This window comes from Hermetia illucens, chromosome 2, assembly GCF_905115235.1.
Source record: "Hermetia illucens chromosome 2, iHerIll2.2.curated.20191125, whole genome shotgun sequence".
Classification (NCBI taxonomy): Eukaryota; Metazoa; Arthropoda; class Insecta; order Diptera; family Stratiomyidae; genus Hermetia; species Hermetia illucens.
The window spans coordinates 142,466,630-142,486,123 of NC_051850.1; the positions used below are offsets into that span (position 1 = coordinate 142,466,630).

At 45.7% G+C, this 19,494-nt stretch overlaps 1 protein-coding gene across 3 annotated transcripts in view; it reads right to left on the reverse strand.

Moving 5' to 3' along the window:
• Positions 1-19,494, reverse strand: part of LOC119649607 (connectin) — a 639,962-nt gene that overhangs the window by 125,784 nt on the left and 494,684 nt on the right. The gene's annotated exons all lie outside the window — the stretch shown is intronic.

Here is a 19,494-nt window from a genome sequence, read left to right on the forward strand (position 1 = left end):
AAAGTGCAAGGGACAAGACTCAAGGGAAGTAGTTACATGAAGAAGGACAACGTACATAAAATGAGTGACAACTTTCTTGGCAAAACGAGACAAGAGGCAGATGTATGCAAGGTTTTGATGGATACAGCATTATGCTGGTGATGTATTGCAGCGGTGCCATAACAATATAGCCAGAAATGAGATAGTCCAACGTCTCTAACACTGAATCACACATTCTGCACTGGTCGTTCTCCACCCCGTCGTCCTAAATGACACACTTGAACCCCTTCGTCTCAGCAAAGAGCTTCCCAGCACACAGCCATCTGTTCGACAAATGCAAATCGGCAAATGGCTACCAAAGACAATTCATAATTCGGGGAATGAGCTTGGTGACTTTAAATCCTGATGGTCTCAGTGAAAGACATGACTTATGAATTGACAATAGATTTTCCTACGTTGTGTGAAATTTTATTTCATTACAATCTTGGACAAAAAAATTATGCAACCAAGTTATAAGACGGTGGGTTTTACCCTCGTTCGAGCAACTCGGTTCTATGCGAAGCAACCTTTCGTTGGCTTTCTTTTCCATTTCGTAAGTGTCTTGTTTTACCATCATTATATTATTTTGGTTTTGATTGCGTTTCGGTTGAAAAGCCCATCCTGAATAGCGAAAGTGTGGGTACAAGCACGTTGACATATACTTCGATGGAACTTCACAAAGATGTGGGTGAACAAAAATGTAACTGACGATTTCGTCAGTTACCTTTTTTCATCTTCAATCTCAACTTTGTACTCAGCACAATATATCCGAGGGTGATTCACATGTATTGTTGTTTGTTTTTTTGTTGTAATTTTTTTTTATGAAAAACTTTCGTTCTTCTTGTGAAATTTGTTTATTTAATCTATTGGAATTTATTCCATCGAGACGAGGAAATCATATCGGTCAAGTGACCGCCATCAGACTTGATGACTATACGAGCACGTTTTATGGCATTTTCCATCACTTCTGGCCGAACTTCGGGCGACATGTTCTCGGATTCCGAATATTCTCCTTAAGGGTTTCAAGAGTCTGAGACTGGTGGACGTAAACTTAAGACTTCAAAAAATCCCAAGTCAGCCAGTGCAAATCAACGAGAGATTAAGTGACCCAGAAATGCTTCCTTTAGAATGTCCATTGGGGCTCGAGCAGTGTGCGCCGTTGCACCGTCCTGTTGGAACCACATGTTCTCCAGTCCTAATTCATCCAATTTATTGAGGAAGGAAAAAACGGTAATCATGGCTCTGCAGCGCGCGCCGTCCAGAGTCGTCGTTTGCCCCGCGTCATTCTCAAAGAAAAACGACCCGATGATTCCTCCAGCGTAAATAGCACAACAAGCAGTAACTCTGAGTGGGTGTAATGGCTCTTCGTAGGTGATACATGGATTTCCGGTGGCCCAGAAATGGCTACTTTGTTTATTTATGTAACCACTAAGATGGAAATAATCCTCATCGCCCATGACAATTTTCGATGACAAATCGTCCTGCTCTTCATCGAGATTCGGGATGGCTTGAGCGTAGGTTAGATGTGTTTTGCGGTCAACAGCTAAGAGCTACTACACTTTGTAAGGGGGTATCTTCCACAAAAATGTTGCGTAGGGATGATTGGCTAATGTCCAATTACGTGGTACGCCGTCTAGTCGAGATTTCGGGCTCCTCTTCGACATCTTGGCCAACAGCAACGATAGTCACAGCAGAGCGGCTGCTTGGGGGCCCGCTAGCCTTGGAAACACCTCGTGTGGCCCAATCTCTTCAAGGCGGGTAACCAAACGACGCAGTGTTCCTAACGGTTACAGGCCTGCTTGAGATACTATGATCAATAGGTACACTATAACCAGTAAAAGGGGCACAATAGTTCTTCAAGGACGCGGTGCGTCTTTCCCTTAACAGAATAATAATAATAACTTGATAATTCAGGCTACTACTTCTACTTTTCAAAAGGGTCCGTCAGTGTCGCCTGAACGTCTGTAGTTGGTTGGCGGCCAGAACGAGCGTAGGATGCGGCTGGCTTGCCAGTTTGGACTGTTTAGATGACCAATGATTAAATGAATGAATGAATGATGATTGGGCTGACCGAAAGAAGAAGGAAACCCGATACCTATGTGCATTGATGCGCCCTGTTCAAGGTCGCCGCACACAGCCTGATTAAACAGTGAGCGAGAATTTCATGTGTATTTAGGCAGTGACTGAGGATTTTTGCATATCTTCATCATTGGCAAACATCTCTCTGATTTGCGACTCTAGTCTAGGCTATTCTAGACTGTTTCATCCAGCTTGCCGGTACATGGATGGTGTTTTCAGTTCAACAGGCGACCGGGTGGACTAGGGATTGTTCAGGCTTGCCTTATCGCGGATGGTGGACTAAACCGACTAAAACGATCGGAGAGAAATGCTATCCTGTTTTATAGACCTCTCATTTCGGGCAAAATATCCATCAAATGACAACTTTCTCCCTGTGCAACTATATAAAAGGAGTTTATGGAAAGTGACCGTCACTATTGCGAGAAATCTCCAGGCTTCCGAAGAACTTAGCCATTACCATTATGAAACCTTTTTAAATTCAGTTTACTGCAGTTTGGTTTCTGCTTTCTAATGTTAGATGAAGAGGTATTGAATGGCAAGATTATAGTATGTAAGGACATGTCAAGGTGGTCAAAGGGTAGTATAGGTCCCGGGGCGAAACGTGGATTGGTACCCACGATGGAGCATAAAACCTGGGAAATGCCTGCTGAACCAACACCAACAGCTCTACTACCAAACCCTATCTCCACCTCCACGTGGTGACCGCTGGGAGCTCTTTCTTGACGAAAAGCTGCAGACGGAGAAGGATGAAGGCGAGTCTCCCGCGCCTAAAAACGGGACAAATTGTACCAACTGGTCCTCCAGGTTGGGGGTTGGGTAGGGCTGACAACCCTACACGGAAAACAACCTGTTACGAAGCCACAACAGGAGCCTCGGATAGGACGGATTTTAAAACGACGGACCCGGCAACGACAAAGGAACAACGATTTGCGCATTTTCTCATGGAACGTGCGCTCCCTGTACAGAGATGAAGCTGATAAGCAGCTAGCCGATACCCTGTCCCAATATAGGGCTGATGTAACAGCGTTGCAAGAGATGCGATGGACAGGGACCGGTTTCCTGGAGAAGAGCCACTACACCATATATTATAGCGGCCATCCAGTAAACCATGTGCTCGGAGTAGGTTTCTTAGTCAGCCAAAAAATGAAACCTGCTGTTATCGGCTTTGAAAGTATAAGGAACGGCTATGCACTCTGCGCTTGCGAGGCAAGTTTAGAAATATAAGCCTCATAAACGTTCACGCCCCTACAGAGGAGACTGCAGAGTCGGAGAATGATACCTTCTACGAGGCAGTAGAAAGAACCCTCGAAGCCTGTCCCAGATATGATATCAAAATCATACTTGGGGATTTTAACAGCCAAGTAGGGAAGGAGCCCGTATTCAGGCGATACGTTGGCTCCCATAGCTTACACGAGAAAACAAATGATAACGGACTGCGGACTATTCAATTAGCAGGGTCACACGAAATGGTTGTTGGAAGTACCTGGTTTGCGTGGAAAGCGGTCCACAAACATACGTGGGCCTCTCCAGACGGGACCACTTTCAACCAAATTGACCACGTGTTGATCGAACGCCGCCACCTCTCAGCCTTGATGAATGTCAGAACATATAGGGGGGCCAATATAGACTCGGATCACTATCTCGTTGGCATGGTGCTCCGAGCTCAAATAACAATACCACCTAGAATCCCCTCTGACAATCAGGTGAGAGTGAACACTGAAGCCATCCACAACACAACCCTCCGCGACACCTATAAGAGGGAAATGGATGCCGCAATAACCGCAGTCAATAGAGGACCTGGAGATGAAGCATTAACTAATGATCTTCACAACCACCTGAAGAACGTTATCATGGATACGGCCACAAATATACTTGGCCCCAGCCGCAAAAGGAGTCGGAACGGCTGGTTTGACGATGAATGTAAGCTAGCAACGGAACGGAAGAATGCCGCATACCGAGTAATGTTGCATTCTCAAAGAACACGGGCACGCGCAGAGACTTATCACGAACTCCTTCGAGCGGAGAAGCGACTTCACAGACGGAAAAAGGAAGCCTGGGAGAACCAACAAGTCTGTGAACTAGAAAAGTACAGGGAGCAACCGCACCAGGCGCTGAAGGTGGAAGTTTTACCAACAAGTCAGCAGGATGAAGCCTTATACACCTCGATGCTCATCCTGCCGAGACAAAGAGGGAAATCTGATTTCCGACAGAATGGGCATATTAGAGCGATGGGTTGAGTACTTTGATGAGCTACTGAACAACCAGAACATCGGCGAGTTGGAGGTCCCGCCAACTGAAGACGACGGACAAATACTGCCACCACCAAGTTTAGGAGAAACAGTCCGTGCAATTCATCGGCTAAAAAATCATAAGTCGCCAGGAGCCGATGGAATTACAGCCGAATTGGTTAAATATGGAGGCGACCAGCTACACCAAGTGGTTCATCAACTTGTGCTCAAGGTATGGGACAGCGAATCAATGCCTGACGATTGGCAGCGAGGCATAATCTGTCTCATACATAAAAGGGCAGATATCACACAGTGCAGCAATTATAGAGGTATCACGTTGCTGAGTACCATCTATAAGATATTCTCCACTATCTTGCTAGGCCGGATAGCCCCATACGCCCAGAACATCATTGGCGCGTATTAAAGAGGCTTCGCTCCAGGCAAATCAGCAACAGATCAGATTTTCTCTCTGCGGCAGGCGATGGAAAAACTGTTGGAATATGGACAGCAGTTGCACCATCTGTTCATCGACTTTAAAGCCGCCTATGATAGCATAGCCAGGGTAAAACTGTACACGGCCATGAGAGAATTCGGGATCCCGACGAAATTAATACGACTGACTAGGCTGACCCTGACCAATGTGCGAGGCCAGATAAAAGCAGCAGGATCACTCTCAAGACCATTCGACATCAACAACGGTCTACGACAAGGGGATGCGCTATCATGCGTCCTCTTTAACCTGGCCCTCGAGAAGGTGATCCGTGATGCTGAGGTGAATGCAAGAGGTACCATCCTCTTCAAGTCCACCCAACTACTGGCCTATGCTGACGATATCGACATCATGGGAAGAACCACCCGAGACGTTCAAACTGCCTTCATCCAGATCGAGCAGGCGGCGAGAGATCTTGGGATGCACATCAATGAAGGCAAGACAAAATACATGGTGGCAACGTCAGCATCGAAGACGAATCAACCAACAACATCAAACCGCACTGGTCAAACACAAGCACGAACAAGAATAAGGATAGGGGAATACAACTTTGAGACCGTTGACAATTTCTCCTATCTAGGGTCGAAAATCACAACCGATAACAACTAAGATGATGAAATCCGCGCACGGTTGTTGTCAGCCAACAGAGCCTACTTCAGCTTACAAAGACTGTTCCGCTCGAAACGTCTCACCATAGGGTCAAAGCTCTTACTGTACAAGACTATGATCTTGCCAGTCCTCATGTATTCCTCGGAAACTTGGGTTCTCAGCAAGAAAAATTGCGAACTCTTGGCCGCGTTCGAGAGAAGAATCCTCCGAAGAATTTTTGGCCCCCTACATGAGGATGGACGATTCCGTAGCCTACACAATGACGAAATCTATGAGCGATACCATGACCGTCCGGTTGTGGATAAAATCCGGCTCAATAGGTTACGGTGGGCGGGTCACTTAATCCGTATGGATGAAGATGATCCCACCCGGAAAGTCTATAAGGGCAATATCTATGGTAGGAAAAGAAGACGAGGCAGACCCTGCCTAAGGTGGAGCGATGGCGTGGGCCAGGACGCCAGACAGCTTTTAGGGATATCGAATTGGTGGACCTCGGCGCAAAACCGGGATGTCTGGAGTTCCTTATTAAGGCAGGCCTAGACCGGATACCGGTTGTTGCGCCGTTGATGATGATGAAGGACATGTCAGCCACCACTTCTGTCAATCTGCATAAACATACATGGTAGGTTAACACTATTCAATGTTTGCCATTTCTCTTAGTTTACTTTACATCCCTTCATGTAAGAACAATTTCCGAGTTGTTTGTTAGCAAAACTCGTTTCAAAGTGTTTAAAATTCGTGACTCGAAAAAGCAGAATATTCCCGCACCACGTAGCACTTAAAAAATTAGAAATTCAGAGCTCCAACTTCATAATTATCCAATAATTAATTTCAGAATTCAGATTCGCTTAAATTATTTCAAATATTTGTTGCATTGCAATTTCGAACTTTCATTCTCTGGATCTGAATTTGGTGCATTTAATTACCGTCCAGATCAGTGAAATGATTACATCAGATGAGTTGCATCTACGCACGTCCAACGGCTCCATAAACTTTTTCATTGATACGTTAATTTCGCCGTAGATATCAGCATAATTCCCTCGAAAGTAATCCATCAGTCGGGAAGGGATTCAAGCATTCAATTTCATTTCATTTCACCTTCCAAAAGTACCGAAATCCATATATTACACGGTTCAAAGCCGTCCCGTTAAATGAAAATCGACTTTCACGGGATAATCTATCTCACGGATCAGATATCAGATGCAATACTCAACAACAAACGACAACCAGGAAAGTGCATGATTTATTAGCAATATGGAGCTACATTTTCAATAATAGGACCATAAAGCGGTTTATCATGCGAATGCAAGTCGATATCAGCTAGGTGCGCTCCATATGAGCTGCAGTAGCTCATTAAGCCCAACTTTTCCATTAAAACTTCAGTCGTCCCAGCCCTTTTTTCGGGTCGTACAACTCAGATGAAAAAAGAAATGCATTTACACCATAACACATTGGCTCTGGTCCACCGCAAACTCTGTGTAGGCGGGTGCGATGGGGAGGGGGGAGAATGTGCCATAACCGACAAAAAGAAGCAACTACTGCGCCCATATTACGAACATTACGAAATGCTCTGCCACAAAAGTACGTACGAATTCAGATACAATTCTAGATACAGTTCCAGATACAGTGCACATTTGGGAATGGTGAAGTGAAAAGTTGGATATATTTATGGAAAAGCACTGAACCGAACTGTATTAAACTTTTCAGTTTCGAGTACGAGTTTTCTAGTTTGCAATTTCAAGAGACCCTGGCTGCCTGAAACTAAACTGGATATGCGGGTGGATATGTGATAAGTGCACAGTGACGTGGAAAATTATTGGAATAAAGTCAATGTTTCAATACGGGGGCGTCTGGGAGTTTGAAATATTCATGCATTTCGATATCAGCGAGTGGAAAAAGAGATACAGGAAATCAAGGATGAAGTCATGTAGCAAATCATTCAGTCATATGTGTATGTGCAAATACGCTACGGCTGAAAGACTAATTGAACTAAATAGAAAAGCCAATGGAATTTGGTTTGCTGCTAGTCAGCACTTGTCCAAACCAAAGGAAAATCTTCTTGAAAATTGGCTCAAATTGATGATGCGCCAAATGTATAATTATAGAGTTTTCTAGGGGCAAACGCTAACAACAAAAGTTCCAGGAAGCGGAAACACAGATCTTTTGAGTACTTCAAATTTCATATTGGAACTTGAGGTCGAAATTATGTTGTTACGACAACTCCCTGTCGACGTCGATGGGGTGATGTGAGCCTAGCTCTGCCAAGGTGGTAGTTGTGGCGTGTATCAGGAGCCAGCCCCTTCGGGATCCTGGTCGAGTAGTGTGCATTGAACCGGTGTTAGTAGACCGCGTTGCTCCGAGCGAGCGCTGATCCGTTCGTGAATTCCGGGATCAGCTAAGCGTAGGTCAGGCCTCAGGGAACTGGGGTAGGGGCTGTGTCCCCGAGGGTATACCCGTTCCTGACTATTGCGGCCCGCTCCCTTGCACACGATGCGCTGGTAAACAACTCAAATGGAGAAAAAAAACGAACGAAACGAGGAGATAGTGGAAATGGAGAGTGAGCTGGCTGCGTTTATTCGCAGCACGAAAATGCGCCGTTCGCCCCAGCGCCCAGCGAAGGACGCAACAAGGGCTGAAATACCCGACGAGACATCGGGACGCGCAGACGGAGAGAAAGACTCGGAAAGTGATGCAGCACCTGCAACACAGATAGGAACCCAGACCATACAGCACAGTGCTGTAATTGGGGAAAGAGGCACAGTGGAAACTGCCGAAACTAATTAAATGGTTTCGAATATAAGCCGAGTGGGAGGACTGTCGATTACTCTGGCGCAAGCGGAAGAGGAAAGACTTATTAAAAAATGCACGGCAGTTGTGAAGCACTTGCGATCTTCGACGTTCCTTCAGAAAAACGTCGGTAAGGGGGTGAAAAACGAGCTAATGGAACTGGAAGAGCTCCTGGACAGGAGTTCATACTATAGGCGAACATGGAAAGTAAGACAAAATCCGCAGGAAGCAGAAACAACCGCGCTTCCCGAGGAGAACACCACGAGTACCAAACGGATCGCTGACAGCCCATTGCAGAGCGAACTTGGTAAAAAACGAAAGGAGGAAGGGACATCTGAAGGAGACTTCACTCGGGTACTCTCCAGGGCTGAAAAGAAGAAGGCAAAGAGGATCAAAAGACAGCGACGCGTCGCGCCATCAGAAAAACCTCTGCCTAAAACTAAGGCGGACACGAAGGACGGAGTGCCAAAAGAAAAGGTGGGGAGACGAAGGAGGACTAGACCGCCAGCTTTGCTTATTAAGCCGACGGAAGGCAAGACTTTTGCGGAAGTCCTCAGCGAAATCCGTTACAAAATCAAACCCGAAGACAACGGAGCGGAGGTGTCTTCCATACGTAAAACATCTTAGTCGAACTAGGCCCGAAGACTATAAATAAAGTCACGTTCTGTGAAGCAGTCAAGGGGCTTCTAGGAGAAAAAGCTTTGGTTTCTAGCCTGGAACCCATGTGTGCTTTAGAAATACGAGACCTTGACTGTCTCACGGAAAAGAACGAGGTAGAAGAGGCCATCAAACGCGAATGCCCGGAGGTAACCAATGTCCGGATTGGTATCACCTCTGCAAACTCCCGAGGCCAAAAACTCACTGTGGTGGAAGTTGCCGAGCAATACACGAGGAAGCTTCTAAACAGCGGTTTAGAATTGGTTGGGTAGTGTGTAGGATACGAATTCGGGCCGCCCCAACCAAATGTTACAGATGTTTGGACTATGGGCATCTGCAAACTGTCGGGGACCTGAAAGAAGGGCAACATGCCGTAAATGCGTTCAGGCTGGCCATAAAGCGAACAGCTGCAATGAAAAGGCAAGCTGTGTCCTATGCAGGGACCGTCGCGCGACTGATGAGAGCATTGCGCACACTGCGGGATCGGGGCGGTGTCCAGTTTTCAGAGCAGAACTGGAAAGAGCTAGGATACGGTCAACATGATTCGCATCCTACAAATCAATATGCACCGGAGTGCAACCGCTCACGAGTTGCTATCGCAGTTCGCTGCGGAGACCAAAGCTGATTTAGTACTCATCAGTGAGCAGTACCGAAACAAGGACCCAGTTTCATGGTACCCAGACATATCAGGTACCGCTGCCATCTGGGTTCGGGACGGCACCCTCCTGGGGGTTCTTGCCCAAGGCCGAGGGGACGGCTTTGTCTGGATTCGGTGTTCATTGATAACGTTTTTTAGTGTCTATCTTACGCCGAATGAGACGATGCCGGACTTTCGTCGGAGGCTTGAGGCTTTGGAGGACGCTATCTTAAGCACGGATGGGCGGATCCTGGTCGGAGGTGATTTCAATGCTAGGGCACTTGAATGGGGCATGCCTCACACAGATTACAGAGGGAAACGAATTCTGGAAATGGCGGCAAGAACAGGACTGGTAGCTCTAAACACCGGATCCACCCCAACGTTCCGGCGCCCGGGCTGCGAAGGAAGCATTCCAGACGTAACCTTCGCATCGGAATCACTGGTGTCGCTGGTGGACAGGTGGCGAGTTCTGGAAGACTTTTCGGCAAGTGACCACCAATACATTGCTTTCGAAGTGGTGGACACAAACTCTCGGTGTGCGCCACCCCAGCGATCTTTCTGTGTATGGAACGTCGCGAAAGTGAACACCGGGAAGTTTGTCGACACTCTGGGAACAGGTGGGGCCACGCTGAAGGGTACTCCTGGGGGCGGTGGCGCCGCTGCTGACACTGTCATAAACTCAGTTATGAACCTGATAACGACGGTCTGCGGAGCCTCCATGCCCAGGAAGACATCGAGGCGCGGCAAACCTTCCATCTATTGGTGGACAGTGGAAATCGCAGAGCTCCGGAAGGAATGTTACAGGCTCCGCCGCTTAACACAACGTCGAGGCGACCGGGAGGAGGCATGTACCATAATGATGGAGTACAAATCAGCCAAAAGGAGACTCCGCAGCGCAATAAACAAGAGCAAAGCTCGCTGCTGGCAAGATCTGATCGACGAGGTGAATGGGGATCCGTGGGGACTCGGTTACAAACTTGTAACCCGAAAAATCGGGGCTCTGCGGAAACCCTGTTCACTTAAGGCCGAGCAGATGGACCGCATTGTGAGGGCACTCTTCCCTGCACACCCCGTATGGGATGGTGACGTCGGCACGGAGAGCGCAGAGGACTGTCCACTTTTCTCTGTAAAAGAGTTGGAACAGGCAGTCCTCTCTATGAAAAACAAGAAGGCGCCAGGACCCGATGGTATTCCAGCAGAGGTGTACAAACTGGTATTCCAACACCGGCCAGACCTACTGCTCGGCGCATTCAACGCTTGCCTGAAAGAGGGCATTTTCCCTGCTCGTTGGAAAGTTGCAAGGCTTGCGCTGATCCCTAAAGGGAAAGGCGATCCCGAACTGCCGTCTTCATACCGCCCACTATGTATGCTTGATACTGCTGGGAAAGTGCTCGAAAAGCTCATCACAAGTAGACTCGCTGAAGCGATACGCGCTGCCGGAGATTTATCTCCCCAGCAGCTTGGCTTTAGGGCAGGGAGATCGACAATTGATGCTGTCATGCAGGTCGTGGACGCCGTTCGACGAGCAGAGGCACATAGCCGCCGAACTCGACGGGTGGTGCTCCTCGTAACGCTTGACGTCAGAAACGCCTTCAATTCCGTAAGATGGAAAGACATTCTAGGCACACTAGACAATACCTTCAACGTGCCGAACTATCTCTTACGGATTTTGAGGGACTATCTGAGGTAGCGCTCCCTGCTCTATGAAACACTAGAGGGTCAAAGGTGGATGGAGGTCACATCGGGGGTAGCACAGGGATCCATCCTAGGGCCGGACCTCTGGAACGCTACCTATGACAGTCTGCTTAAACTCGACATGCCAGAAGAGTCGCGCCTGGTCGGCTACGCAGATGATGTCGCAGCGCTTGTTACTGGATGCACTGTCGAACAGGCACAAAGCAGACTCGGCATATTGATGCGACGGGTAAGCGGATGGATGACTACCCATGGTTTCAACCTTGCACTGGAAAAACCGAAGTAGTCATCCTGACTAAGAAGAGAATTCCGACCCTGCGTCCCATATCGTTCGGCGAGTCGATAATCGAGTCAAAATCGGCGGTAAAGTACCTCGGGTTGACTCTTGACTCAAAGATGAGCTTTTCTGAGCAAATCCAAGCAGCAGCGAACAAGGCTGCGGCTGGAGTTTCGGCGTTAAGTAGGCTAATAGCAAACATTGGGGGTCCTACGTCTAGTAGGCGACGTCTCCTGATGAGCTCAACGCAGTCTGCCCTGCTCTACGGCGCAGAGGTATGGGCTGGCGCTCTTAACAAGGAGGTATATCGTAGACGCCTCGCGCAAGTATAGAGACGGGGAGCTTTATGGGTGGCGTCTGCGTACCGCACAGTCTCTGAACCGGCCGTGATGGTGATCGCGGGAGTTATCCCCGTTGCCCTTCTTGCTAGGGAGCGTCAGGCCATATACAAGCGCAAGGGAGATGAGCCAAGGGAGGTGGTTGCTCGCGAAGAACGGCAACACACTCTAGACGAGTGGCAGCTCTCGTGGCAAAATGAAACTAGAGGCAGATGGACTGCGCGGCTCATCGGCAACTTAGGTGCGTGGCTGAATCGGAAGCATGGTGAGACTGACTATTTCCTTACCCAATTTTTAAGTGGGCATGGAAATTTTCAGTCTTACCTGCGCAAGATTGGAAAGGCGCATTGTGTGTTTTGCAATGGAGTTGTGGACGATGCTCACCACACTTTTTTTTCTTGTGGAAGGTGGGATGGGGTTCGTCAACAGCTCTATTTAAACACAGGGGATCTCTCTCCAGACAACATTGTGGAAGAGATGCTGAGGACTGCTGATAGCTGGAACCATGTTGCCCATTACGTTCGGGCCCTTCTCGTTGCTAAGAAGATAGAACTCGACCGGTGGAGGAGCCGGATGGCAGGGGGTTCCTTGAACTGACAGTTCCCTTCCTCCTCTCCCCTCCCGTTGGTGAAAGGAATTCCCTGATTTGAAGGCTCCGCAAGGCGGGAGAGTTCGGGGGCTGGCCCGAAGTAAGGTGACAAATGGTTCCAGGCTAGCTCTCTGACGATGGGGAGGTGTTTAGTTGGTAGTCCGACGACGTACCGAATCGGGAGTCCAACACTGTGTGCGTAAATGCATTCACCTACCCTACCCCAAAAAAAAAAAAAAAAAAAAAAACTGGTTCGATTGTATGAAGCACTGAAGAAGAAAATATATATTTCAAGATAACTGCAATTGATACCATAAAGTAGCGCTAGTGGTAAGGCTAAATCTGTTGGGAGAACCTAAGGAGGCATTTTTCTTTAAATCGATATCAATTTCATCAGATAAATAGCAGAGGTAGATTTTCAAATTCAAAGAATATTAACATGTATTACACCCTCTGGTTGCTAACAGATGATGAAAATAGCAGGAATATCGAAATATGAACAGAACGATATTCTCAGAGTTGTTTTTCACCTTTCGGTTTGACGTTTGAAAGGATCTATGAACATGGCTTTCAGGGCAACTATGCGTTAGGCTAAGTATGCCATCTAGTTGTGATTGTGTTGGCCATTCTGATATCCACAATTTGAGACAAAGCTTATTAGGCAAAGACGATCAACAGAACTGAAGATGGAGTTGGCCGGACTAATTGTGCCTTGAAACATTTGTGTAAATCTATCACTTGTGCAGGATAATGAAAGGGAAGAAATATCAATACAAAAGAAGAGATTGTGTGGATGTTCTATTTCATTCAAAAGATACACGTTTATGTCTAAACTAAAAACTGAAACAAGGGTTGTTCTGGTCGTCCAGAGTTGGGGAGTGGTTTCAGCGATAAAATGATTGAATTTTCAATCCTTATCAGATACTGGTTGAATTCAGATTGGATGATTCTCTTCTCTCCCCAACTCTGGACTTAACAATGGCAACTGAAGAGAGCGGAGTAACCAACCAGTTTGTCAGAATGAATAGCTAGAAAGCCCCTGCCTTCCATCTGAACAATAGATCGCCCAAAAGTTTAAGTAACTCACGAATTCGAGTCGATTTCCTCCAACCGTTTTTCAATTTTCTTCAAAATGTTCAGCATTTTGGAAGGTTAAAAGCTATTTCCACTGAGATAGTAACGAAGTTTGGAAGTCGTTTTTTCATGAGGGGCAAACGTTTGCTCTGCACATTCTTGTAAACGCTTTCTCATCACCACTTACCATCCCTTTTAAAAAAAGATCGTTTTCTCGACGCTTCGTCTCGTGGATGTTAATACGAACCTTCAAATTAACTTCTTTGACTTCATGAGGTATCCAAATATCGAGCTTATAACAATAAGCCCAACTTTTATTTTTTTTTGCAATGGCTTTTGTCGTATATCGTGGTTTTGGGTCAACTACTGCCACAATTTTGTGATATTTCAATTTCGGTAGGTCACCCCCACCGAGGAGTATTTCTAATATCAAAATTGCCAGCACGAAATGTCTTGGACTGGTTTTGGTACGAATTTTTTCGGAACATTATCACCATAAACCTCCCATGATTTTTCATGGGCTTCACTCACATTCTTCTCTTTACAAAAATAAAATAGTGAAAACGGCGAAAATGCGCAGATTAGTCAATTCAGTCTCAAATTCAATCGAATCGCTTCCCCCCGGCTTTAGTGGGAAATTCACAATATCTCGGTTTTGCGATAGGGTCTACCGCCTACCCTACCTATCAGATAAGGGTAGCTATGAAACCAGATGATCGCATTGGGTTTTATATTTAAAAATCCAACTGAGTCTGTACGGAAAAAAACATGCCAGGTCACGTTTTAGACAACGCCGGTTTTAAATCCATTCGCGCTAACACTTTCCTTCCTTAAAAGCTTCGTGGTTTCCCTAAGTTCACCTCGGTCATACATAACAAGCGATGACTAAATTGGTTCTGTTTTCTATACCAACCCCGCGCGTCACCTAGTCTAGCTGAATCGTTGGGATACGGATTTGTATGGCATAATCCTTAAAGTTGGAAAACCACTGCTCATTGTAAAGCTACTTTTTGTAAAGAAATTTCAACTATTCACAGTCTGCGAACTTCTAAATACGATATCGCCATATAAATGTAAGAAACAAGCGGTTCAAGAGGTTAAAGAGAGATGGTTTAGAGCGATCATGCATCAAGTTACTCCCCGTTCTGTTGTAAAGGGAAACAGGAGTAGAACTAAGAAGGCATCCACACTACACCATAGGTTGACCACATTTTCTTTTGGATGTAATAATATTTTTCATTTTAACCCGGCACTTCCTACCTATGATGCAAAAAAACAGCCATTCATACCTCGCATGATCGCAATGCTCATCAAACAGAGCAAAAGTAAAACATCGACCGGACTTGTGTAAGTTACCTCCACAATCCTTAAAAAATGCTCTTCATCCTTCAGTTCTTTTCTTTCAATATTAGTCAACCATTGCTTGCTGAAGTTTCGAGTGGGCTCAGATCACACTCTCGCGAAGAAAAAAGGAAAATCACCTTTTTCCGGATAGCTACAGGCCTATATCTATCCTTTCAACTTCCGCCAAAATTTTCATGCGGACCATCAATTCAATGATAGTTGGGAATTGCGACAGAAACAACTCTATCCCAAACTTCCAGTTTGTCAGCCAAACTGGTCGTTAGAATAGACATGCCCTCCTGAAAACCAACGTCCTTCCCGGAATTGATGGCAAGACACCTATAATAACCCTTTGACATAAAGAAGACTATCGGCACCGTATTATAAAACAGAGTCGTTTGACTTTCACTTTTCATTGCGGATATCTCAAAACCCTGTGCCACAACTGATCCAATCGAGATCTTTCAATATACCGATGATCTCACTGTTCACTCTACCACAAAGGACATAGAACACCGCAGCACTCGCCTGAATTCATATTAAAAATCTACGCAAAAAGTTAAACAACCATTCTTAAACGAAAAATGAAGATAGCACCGAAAATGATTTCCGAAAGAAAGAATCGACGCGGCTCCCATCCCAACTGTGAATCATGTTATCTACCTTAGCGTTAATATCAACCCAACTATCCAAGATCCTTCACACCAATAAAGCTCTAAACCGTGCCAACGATGCCTTCCCTCTCTGCTTTAACAGGCCTCCACCGCCCAAAGTCAAGGCTTGCTGCTATACCTAAGCAATTAATACGATCGTTCAAAACTTGCGACAGGGGCGTCTTCGATGGTATGGTCACGTAATTCGCGCTAACGAGAATTCACTTGCCGAGATTGGTCTGAACATCGAAGTCGATGGTAAACGACCATAAGAGAGGCTAAAACAACGATGGGTTCATACGCTGGATGGGGATTTAAAAGCCTCGAGATTGCATCCAGATCTGACATTTGATAGAGCCAAATGGCGAAACCGATCAGAACGAGCCGACTCTGCTTGTGAACGGGGCAGAAGAAGAAGAGGAATTAATATGACCTCTAATCACTTTCATTTTTATCTTCTAGACTGACTGGTCTCCTTACCAGATGGAGAGATTCTATCTCAAGGAAAGGCAAATCCTCCGCTACTGCATCGGAATATTCAAAAGTGGCGATGGTACGAAGAGCATATCCAACCAGATACTCTATGACACCTCCATAATTCCATGCATCGATGCTTTTCTGGTCGAATACGTGGTAAAATTCCTTGAAAAGTACCTGTTACACCCCAACCCCTTAGTTGTTGAGTGTCTGCGGATTGAGATTAGTGAGTAAAATCTCCTCTACTGGAACCAGTTTCAACAACTTTCCCTCTCCTTTCTTATAAAAGTGATAACCGTCTTTTCCACATAGAAAGTAAAGTAGTCCTCTATACTGGTCGCCACTCTCGCACCCAATACGTTCCTTTATTCAGCAAAAAAGGTCACACCTTCATAAACCATCCTCCCTCCAAAACTCCTCTTCGATTCTTATCCTCACCTCTCGCATCTCTTGTTTGTCTTTGTTTTACACAAAACCTTATTAGAATCGGTTTACCGTCTGTCTGCCTTTGTTTTCGGAGGTATAAATCTTTCAATGAAGCTGGTATACATGTACCAGCGTGTGGGATTTTTAGCCTCTAAAGTCACCTCTTAAATGCTGTCCTCTTCCCCGCGGAACCACCGTAAAGTGTTTCGTGGCGGGGTGGACATGACTCTAGCTTCTTCCTTCGCCCATCGATTATATTCGCAACCGCGCCTCTCTCGCATCCTATGCCTCTCATAATCTGCACTGAATCCGCCCTACAATGTCGTTCACTGTATTCCAGTTTTCCTGGCATGCAAGCATTTGCCGAATTATATTTTCCGGTGCTACTGTTCCTCCAATTTCTTTTCTAGACCCTTCCTTTCCTCTGCGAATCTTGGACAATACCGGAATACCGTCGCGGCTGGGATAGTTGGGTGAGCAGTCCAGTTCCAGTTCAGACCTATTGAGGTATTTACGGTAACCCGCATGTCATGCGCGAAACTTTCGTGAGGTCATAGTTTATCTCACCATGCCTTCACCACGTCCACACCTTGATGCTGGGATTGAATCTGTGGGTCCATTCTAGTTGCATGTCACCTCATTACCAAAATGTCGATAGGCATCATTCCGGCTGCTGCATAGGGCGCTTCGTCTAAGGTGGTTCTATAACCACAGCACACTCTAAAAGCACCACTCTACTTATAAGCAGTCTACGAATGCATCGCGAGCCCCCAACATTTGCCATCATCCTCGCCAGAGCCACGTTCATTTTGAAAGCCTTAGTGCAAACATCCTGTAAGTGCTGCCTAAAATACAGCCTTGCATCTGTCATCACTCCAAGGTATTTAATTGCAAATTTTGATGTAATGATATGTTTCCCCATTCTGATATGGACAGTGGTTTCCTTACGCCGCTTCGTGATAGGAATCACCTTTGATTTGTCCTTTTCGAGTGCAAGAGCAGTGACTGCTTCGGATGAATATTATTGCCCAACTGCCAGATTTTCGCAACAATAATCACCCACTATTGTGGCCTCGCTAGCAATTGGAACGTTGAGGACAGCATTGCAAATAATGTTTCACATTAGCAGTCCCAGCACAGAACCCTATGGAACTTCTGCGGAGACAATGTATTATATTTTTTGGCTCCATTGTCTGTGTCGTACCAGAGCTCAGCTTCGATCTGTTAAATAGCTATCGATTAGCACAGTTAAGTAACTGGGTTCATCAATCGCCACCAATGACCTCCTTATAAGGTTCCAACTGGCCGAATTGAATCCATTTTGCACGTCAAGGGTAATCATATGATAAAACTTGCTAGTGTCACCGTTTCCGTGAATCATATTTTCAGTTGAGGCAGTGACCAGATTGATGGCGTCGACGGTTGATCTGACCATGTGGAAGCTCAATTGTCGGTCTGATAAACCTTCAAGACTCTCTACAGCCAGGAGCGATCGATTGTAGATTATTAGCACCAACATTTTCCCCATAGTATCTAATAGGCATATAGGTCTGTAGGAAGATGCTTTACCAGGAGGCTTACCTGTTTTAGGCAACAACACTAACTTTTGTGTCTTCAATTACTCGGAAGATTTCATCTGCCAAGCATGTTTCGAACAACAATAAGTCTGGCCTCGACCTAATGGTCAGCTTAAGACTTTATTTGGTACGCCGTCGAGGCCCGGCGCTTTGTTGTCTCCCTAACTACCGCAAATCTCCAATACTTCTTTTGCCGCTACTAGGAGTATTATAGCCACCGCTGGTGCTCTCCTTGGGAAAGAAACCCTGAAGTATTTTCAGCACATCGGGACATGTAATTTGCGGAGCTGCCTGACCTCGGAATCCCCCCATCACAAATCTGTAGGCGCATCACCATGGGTCTATATTCGTCTCCGCGTAGGGTTGTTTGAAGCGATTCCTCCTGCTTCGGTATATAGCCAGCTTCAGGTTTCTTCGAGCTTCCTTGTAAACTCCCTACTTCACCTCAATCCTACCTGCCGTCTGTTTGTATGTCACACGCATTTTTTCTCGGAAACGGTTAACAGGGAAACGATTGATATAAAATTTGGTGGAAAGATGGGAACTGTGAACGCTCACACATACAATAATTTACATCATTCTATGACGAACCTAAATGAGGGTCCCCCATACCTCCAAAAAGGAGCTGTAAAGTTTTTTTTCAAATATAATCATGTGGGGCATCAAATGAAAGGTCTCGGTTAGTATTTTTCAAAGCCCGTTTTAGTTTTGACATGTGGTGGAAAGGTGGGGAGTGCGAAGGGTCGAACATGATCATTTTTTTCACGGACCCGTTAGCAAAAACTACCCAACCGAAAAATCTGCAAAAGATCAAAAGGATGAAACTAGATTGTGACTAGGCTCCGAAATACTCTTCGACCTTAAGTTCATCCTAGAATCATGAAATGCAGTAGCAATAGGTCAAAGTTGTTGCGTAAGTGAATATTCTGACATACTATATGCAAATACATTATTGTAAAAGAAATAATCAAAACCTTATATTTGGAGCGTCCAGCTTCCCAACTTGTTTAGAATATAGTAAAGTACTATTAAGTTCCTCTTAGGTAAATCATCTTTCAGATTGTATTGTCCTTATTTATTAATAAAATGTTGTTTTCAAATATTAAATGAACTTTACTTTAACTGGTATTGGATTGTGTTGGTACCCTTTCGCAAGTACAGAAATATTTGGTCAAGGTCCATGACAAAGTGAGAGAAGAAACGCACATCATAAGCATAGTCAAATTGTTTCAAGAGCGACTTCCATTAAACACCCCCCTGTTTTCCAGGGCAGCGCGAAGAATGCCACCAATAACGAGAACGAAAATTATCAATGACAAGATGCAATCCTGACGAACTTCGTTCTGAACTTTCCTCTGAGATTTTATCTCGATGCAGCACGCAACATTTCACGCTATAATATGTTGCTTAGAGTTTCTGGAAAATGCCCATCTTGCGTAGAACATTCTCAATCAGGACGACATTTGCGAAAAGAGGCACTTTCCCGCTTGTACAGACAAATGGGAAAAATGAACAACATCCATATTTGGAGTTGTCAGA